Source organism: Nomascus leucogenys, chromosome 1a (assembly GCF_006542625.1).
Source record: "Nomascus leucogenys isolate Asia chromosome 1a, Asia_NLE_v1, whole genome shotgun sequence".
NCBI lineage: Eukaryota > Metazoa > Chordata > Mammalia > Primates > Hylobatidae > Nomascus > Nomascus leucogenys.
The window spans coordinates 106,585,273-106,592,196 of record NC_044381.1 but is presented as its reverse complement, the minus strand read 5'-3'; the positions used below and the strand labels follow the sequence as shown (position 1 = coordinate 106,592,196).

At 37.6% G+C, this 6,924-nt stretch overlaps 1 pseudogene; it reads left to right on the top strand.

Annotated features, from left to right (window-relative positions):
* The first annotated feature begins 4,676 nt into the window (after positions 1–4,676).
* Positions 4,677–5,923, top strand: LOC100585023 (annotated as a pseudogene).
* The last annotated feature ends 1,001 nt before the right edge of the window (positions 5,924–6,924 follow it).

Here is a 6,924-nt window from a genome sequence, read left to right as displayed (position 1 = left end):
GGATAAGAGCTGCTGTTTGAGCACGAGAGGGAATGTATTTTGGTTAAAACAAAAAAGCCACGTATAAGTTCTGAGGCAACGAAGAGTATTGTATGTTCAGAGAAACAAAATGAAGACTAGCATGACAAAAGTTATTCTGAGTGGTAGGATCTGTAACTCGAGGTGAAGTTGGACAGAACGGTAGAAATCAAAAAAGAGGTACCTTATTAATCACAGGAATTTGGATTAGATTTTAAATATAAAATAAAGCCATTTGAGAGTTTTCAGCTGGGTTAGTATATTATCCTCTCTGTATTTCAACAAAGGTATACTTTTTATGATATGACATAGTGTTGCCCAATAAAAATGTATCATAAGCCACCAATGTAACCATAATGGAAACCATATATAATTTAAAATTTTCAAGAAGTCTTATTAAAAAAGTAAAACTAATCAGGTGAAATTAATTTTAATAATGTACTTTTAAAATACAACATATTCAAAATATTTCAATGTGTAAAATTTTCAATTAAATATTTTATATATTACCTTTATGTTAAATCTTCAAAATTCTGTGTGATTTTATGAAGATAAGTCAAGTTTAAAATATTTCTTAGCCATCTGTGGCTATTATTTATTGTATTTGGAAGTGCAGATATAGAAAGTTTGGTCAAAAGTGAACATGAGTTCAGAGAAACATGTTATGGGATATTTAGCATTTTCTTGGCAAAAGATGACTGGAAAGAAAAAGAGAATGGCAGCAGAGGTTGAAGTGAAATGGGAAGATTTGTGGGGACTCAGGGAAAGATGTACATCAAGGAGAACTCATAGAAAGAATCCTAATATTTTACTTTAAGTAACTGAAATGGCTGATTATATCATTTACTGATGACAGGCTAGGGCCAGTTTTGTAGAAAGACTAGATATGAAAGATAATCTATTAATCTACTCTTGGAGGATAAGTGAATGGAAGCAATTAAGAATAATCCTAAAATCTCTGGGCTTTTGCTATATTTTCCTTTTTTTATTTCACAAATCACCCAGTAGCAAGATGAAAATTAGAAATTAAACTGTAAAATCCATCTTTGACAAAACTCGAAAATAACTGCTATCCCCACCAATCAAATCCAGTAAATATCAAACAAGGGTGTGGAACAAATAGAAACAGGAGACCTAGACTTTCAGACGTGCCTAGGATTGCTCAGGAAATCAACACCAGTGTTGTCATCTAGAACTATGCAACTTACTATTTTATTTAAATATATTTAATAGACCTGTTTATATGCCTCATTGTGAATTTTCAAAACATAACTCAAAGTTAATGGCACACACTGAAGTGCACAATCAATGATGACTTGTTTTGCTATATTTGGAAAAGGGTATGTAGACTTGTATCAGGAACTTTTCTGGCCCCAGTTTGATTTCAATGAGAAGCAATAGAAGCAAAGATGAATAAGAGATGCCTCATGTACAGTAAGCTGCCTGCTGGTAATGTGAACATGAGTATTATGAGCAATGGTGTTTATTTTGATCAGCTGGATAGAACTCATACATATAATCTTGTTCCTTAAAGGCACTTCTGTTAGCTTTCAACATATCCTTGGCTATTTCTCCCACCAGAACACAGACAAAAAGCAAACAAAAATCTTTGATCCGGAAAGAATTTCCTCATTCACAAATGAGTAGTCACAATAAAGATAGTGCAAAATAAATGAGAAAATAAAAAATGCATATAAATAAGTCATTAATAAAATGTTTCTAAAATAATTGACAATTTTGACTACTTATATCTTTATTAAATCCCCAAATATAATCATCCAAGACTTCAGAGCAGAAATACAAGAGCTTAAGGCAATTACAAAAGGATAAGAGAAATGAAGCAACACATGAGCAGAATTCAGAGGAGAAACAGGAGAGAGTTACTAACTTATATTAACAGAAATCAAATACACCTACCATGTAGTCTCAAAAATTAAAATTTTAAAAATTAAGAAAATACTGTTAACAACAACACAAAATAGAAATAAAATTGGAATCAGCCTCACAGAATAAAATAAAATCATGTAAAATAGTAGTGACAAGGATATCAGGTTTGAGAAAAACAAGCAAATGAAATGGAAATGAAATAAAATGAGCTAAAAAGAAAATTATGAACATTTAAGACAAAATAGAATGGATATATGTAATTGGTGGGTGTTTGTTTATTGTTTCTTTGAGGCAGGATCTCGCTCTGTTGCCCCGGCTGGTGTGCAGTAGTAGAATTTCAGCTCACTGCAACCTCCACCTCCTGGGCTCAAGCAATCCTCCCACCTTGGCCTCCCAAGTCTCTGGGACTACAGGGGCCCACCATCACGCTTGGGTAATTTTTGTATTTCTTGTAGAGATGGAGTTTTGCCACGTTGCCCAGGCTGGTCTTGAACTCCTGAGCTCAAGCAAATCCCCCTGCCTCTGCCTCCCAAGATGCTGGGATTACAGGCATGAGCCTGGTGTTTCTGAAGAAGAGATTAAAAAAAAAATAGAATGAAAAAAATTTATTTTTTTTAAATTGCAGAAATAAGAGACTTTATATCATGAACAGGCACAATAAGTTGCAGGCAAAATTGACACTGAATATTTAACAATGAAATATCTATTACTAAAGTTTCCAGATTTCAAATATGTAGTATGAATCTTTGTTAGTCAAGCAGAAAAATTGTTACATATGAGCATAAACACATCAGTTTGTCCTCATAGTTCTCTATCACAATGTTCGTCCATAGAAGAATTTAAGCAGTGCTTATAAAGTCTTGAGGGAAAATCTTATATTCAAGTGAAAAGTTGTTCATGGGTAAAGGCATACAATATATATGGTTTGCCCTGAACATGCGGAAACTCCCAGACTTTAGTTTCTCTGATCACTTATTAAAATAAACAACTATAGTACAAATGTCATAAAGCATTAGCAGAGAACCTATATTCAAAGTACTGACAATGAGCATGATATTTACAACTGTAGAACTGAAATATAAATAAACGTAGGGATTGAGATTTCAAAGAAACATATACATATTTCAAATCTTGATAATGTAGGAATGCTGTAAGTGTAAAAGTTGAAAGAAGAAATGCTAGAGAAGTTGAGAGATGGTAAAGAACACTGATTTTTCTCATCTTTTATTACCAGTGATAGAATATTTTTTAATTTGATAAGGAAAACAGTGGAGATATAAAGATAGTTAAAAGATTAAGGAAAAAATAAGAAAATAATAGACCTTGATTGTATAGGTCTTTGAGATAAACTCTACCCAATTCTTGTGTGTGGTGTGTGTGTGTGTGTGTGGTGTGTGTGTGTTTGTGATGGAGTTTCACTCTTGCTGCCCAGGCTGGAGTGCAATGGTGCCATCTGGGCTCACTGCAGCCTCAACCTCTTGTGTTGAAGGGATACTCCTCAGTCTCCCAAGTAGCTGAGATTACAGGCACCTGCCACCACGCCCAGCTAATTTTTTGTATTTTTAGTAGAGATGGGATTTTGCCATGCTGGGCAGGTTGGTCTTGAACTCTGGACCTCAGGTGATCTGCCTGCCTCAGCCTCCCAAAGTGCTGGGATTACAGGTGTGAGCCACCATGCTTGGACAGCACTACAAAATTCTTAAAGAGAAAAATTCCATTGCTACTTACATGGTTCCAGGGCAAAAAATAAAAAAATTAAAAGGGGGACAGATTTCAATTTTATCTTATCAAGTAAGCATAAAACTGATAATACAATTTAACAGAAAGGGAACAAAATACAAAAATCATACACCAATCACACTTATGAACAGGATTTGCATTTTCATTCCAAATGTTAAATAAACAATCAGCTAATCCAGGCAAGTGACATATTAAAATAACCCTAGTGAAGCTTGTTCAAGCAGTGTTAAAATGATTCAACATAAGTAAAGTTATTAATATAGTTCACTGTGTTAATAAATCCAAAAAGAAAAATCATGAGCAATTCCAGAAATAATGAAAAGGTACTGAAGGAAATTAAACATCCATTCTTAATAAAAATACAAATATACAATATATGGATATTTCATTAATATTAATATAGAATAAATATCGTCTGCATAGTGCACAGTGGAAGCAATGCTGGGAAAAACTGCATTCAATTCATGAATAAGATAAAGATGTCCACTATCACCATTATTATTCAGAACAAATAGAGAAGTTCTAGCCAATACAATTATACAAGAAGAAAACTAGTTAGAAAATTCGAGAAAAAGAATAAGCATTGTTGGACGCCGGAGGGCTTCCCCAGCTTGCTCGGTCCCTTGCTCGTGGGGGTGGGAGGCCTCCCCCTGGGCCCGGCATCTCCCCAGGCGCCGCCGCCCTGCCCTGGTCCCGCCCCGCCCCGCCCTGGGCCCGCCCCGCCCTGGTCCCACCCCGCCCTGGTCCCGCCCCCCCCGGCCCTGGTCCCGCCCCACCCCGCCCTGGTCCCGCCCCCCCCCCTGGTCCCGCCCCCCCCGCCCTGGCCGCCCCGCCCTGGTCCCACCCCGCCCTGGGCCCGCCCCACCCGGCCCTGGTCCCGCCCCACCCCGCCCTGGTCCCGCCCCACCCTGCCCTGGGCCCGCCCCGCCCTGGTCCCACCCCGCCCCTCCCGGCCCAGCCACCTCCGGAGTCGCCGCCTCTGCTCTCAGTGCTCGGGATCCGAGGCCGTCCCTCGCCCTAGGGCCGACGCCATGACGATCAAAGATGCCAAGAAACCCCCTTTCCCACGGTTTGGCACTGACACTGGGGGAACTCTAGCAAAGCTCTCGTACCTTGAACCTATTGATATCACAGCAGAGGAAGAACAAGAAGAAGTTGAGAGTTTAAAAAGTCTTCGGAAATACTTGACTTCTGACGTGGCATGTGGATCCACCGGCTTTCGGGATGAACACCTTGAACTGAAAGATTTCACACTTTTTGGCCGAAGAGGGAGCTTGCACTTTATCAGGTTTCCAACCCAGGACCTGCCTACTTTTATCCAGATGGGAAGAGATAAAAACTTCTCAACATTGCAAACGGTGCTGTGTGCTACAGGAGGTGGTGCTTACAAGTTTGAAAAACATTTTCGCACAATCGGAAACCTCCACCTGCACAAACTGGATGAATTGACCCCCTTGTAAAGGGCTTGCTGTGTATAGACTCTGTCAGTTTCAGTGGACCAGCCGAGTGCTATTATTTTGCTAACGCCTCAGAACCTGAGCGATGCCAAAAGACGCCTTTTAACCTGGGTGATCCCTCCCCACTGCTCGTAGTGAACATTGGCTCAGGAGTCAGGATTTTAGCAGGTCCATTCCAAAGACAGCTATAAACGAGCGCCTGGGACAAGCCTTGGAGGGGGTACCTTTCTGGGTTTATGCAGTTTATCGACTGGCTGTGAAAGCTTCGAAGAGGCTCTTGAAATGGCATCCAAAGGTGACAGCACACAAGCTGACAAGCTGATCCGTGATATTTATGGAGGAGATCATGAAAGATTTGGTCTGCCAGGTTAGGCTGTAGCATCTAGTTTTGGGAATATGATTTATAAGGAGAAGCAAGAATCTGTTAGTAAAGAAGATCTGGCAGGAGCTACTTTAGTTACTATCACCAGTAACATTGGTTCTGTGGCACGAATGTGTGCTGTTAATGAGAAAATAAACAGAGTTGTCTTTGTTGGAAGCTTTTTACATGTCAATACCCTCTCAATGAAACTTTTGGCATATGCACTGAATTACTGGTCAAAAGGTCAACTAAAAGCCTTGTTTCTGGAACATGAGGGATACTTTGGAGCAGTTGGTGCACTTCTTGGGCTGCCAAATGTCAGCTAAAGCATCAGGTCTCTCTCTCTGCTAATAAATGTCATCCAAGAGGAACTAAAACCAGAGGCATTATTACTGCATTGTTTGTCACTGGGAACCAAAGGATAAAAGAGTAGCATAAGGTGCTGAATGTTGCCATATTAAAGGAGAGAACGTGGTAACGTGAAGTATTTCTCATTGAAATGCGTTTCCTTTTGTATATAGCCAGTGTTAAATCCTTAATTGCAGTACAGCCTCTGATTATTGAGCTTCCTCTTAAAAAGAATTTTTTATTTTATCTAGCCAACATTGCAGTATTGTATGCTCAAACACAAATCTTAAAGTCTCGGAAATGTTTAGCTTATGAAAATATTTGTTACTCTGAATATTTGTTACAAGTTTATGTGTTTTGATTACTAGTGAGCAGAAAATAAGATACCCTGTATTCAAAATTACTGAAATGGCAATCAAAGATGATCATTGTTATGTGATTTTAGAAATGTTAAGGCAATACTACTAATTATTGTAGGTTTTTTTAACGTATCACCCAAAGCGTGTATGTGATCTTTCCCCATTAGTATCTTTTTCTCAAATGCCATAATTAACTGAAATACTAGTATTAAATTTTCATGAGAATTCTAAAATGAAAAAAAGAATAAGCATTGTTTTCATATATATTACATTATATTGCATATATATTATTTGTGTGTATATTCATATATATACACATATATACATGTATACACATATATACATGTATATACACATATATACATATATACACATATATACACGAATATATACACGTATATATACACATATATACACATATATACACGTATATATACACATATATATGTATAGTCTGTGTGTGTTTATCAACCAAAACTTTTAATAAAAAAATGACAATTCAAAATTTCAGCAATGTCACTAGTTATTTCCAAGATGTTCTGTAAAATACATTCATATAAAGTCTACTGTTACATACAGGCTTGTTTACATACAGGCTTATTTGATCATGGAAAGAACAAAAGAAGATAATTGAAATGCTAGGAAAAATAGATAAAATTGTCATATAATTTAAAACATGCTGTTTGGTTCCCAGAGTCAAAAAATAAAGAAAACAAAAGATAAAAATATAACAGTATTACATAGAGAACTGATA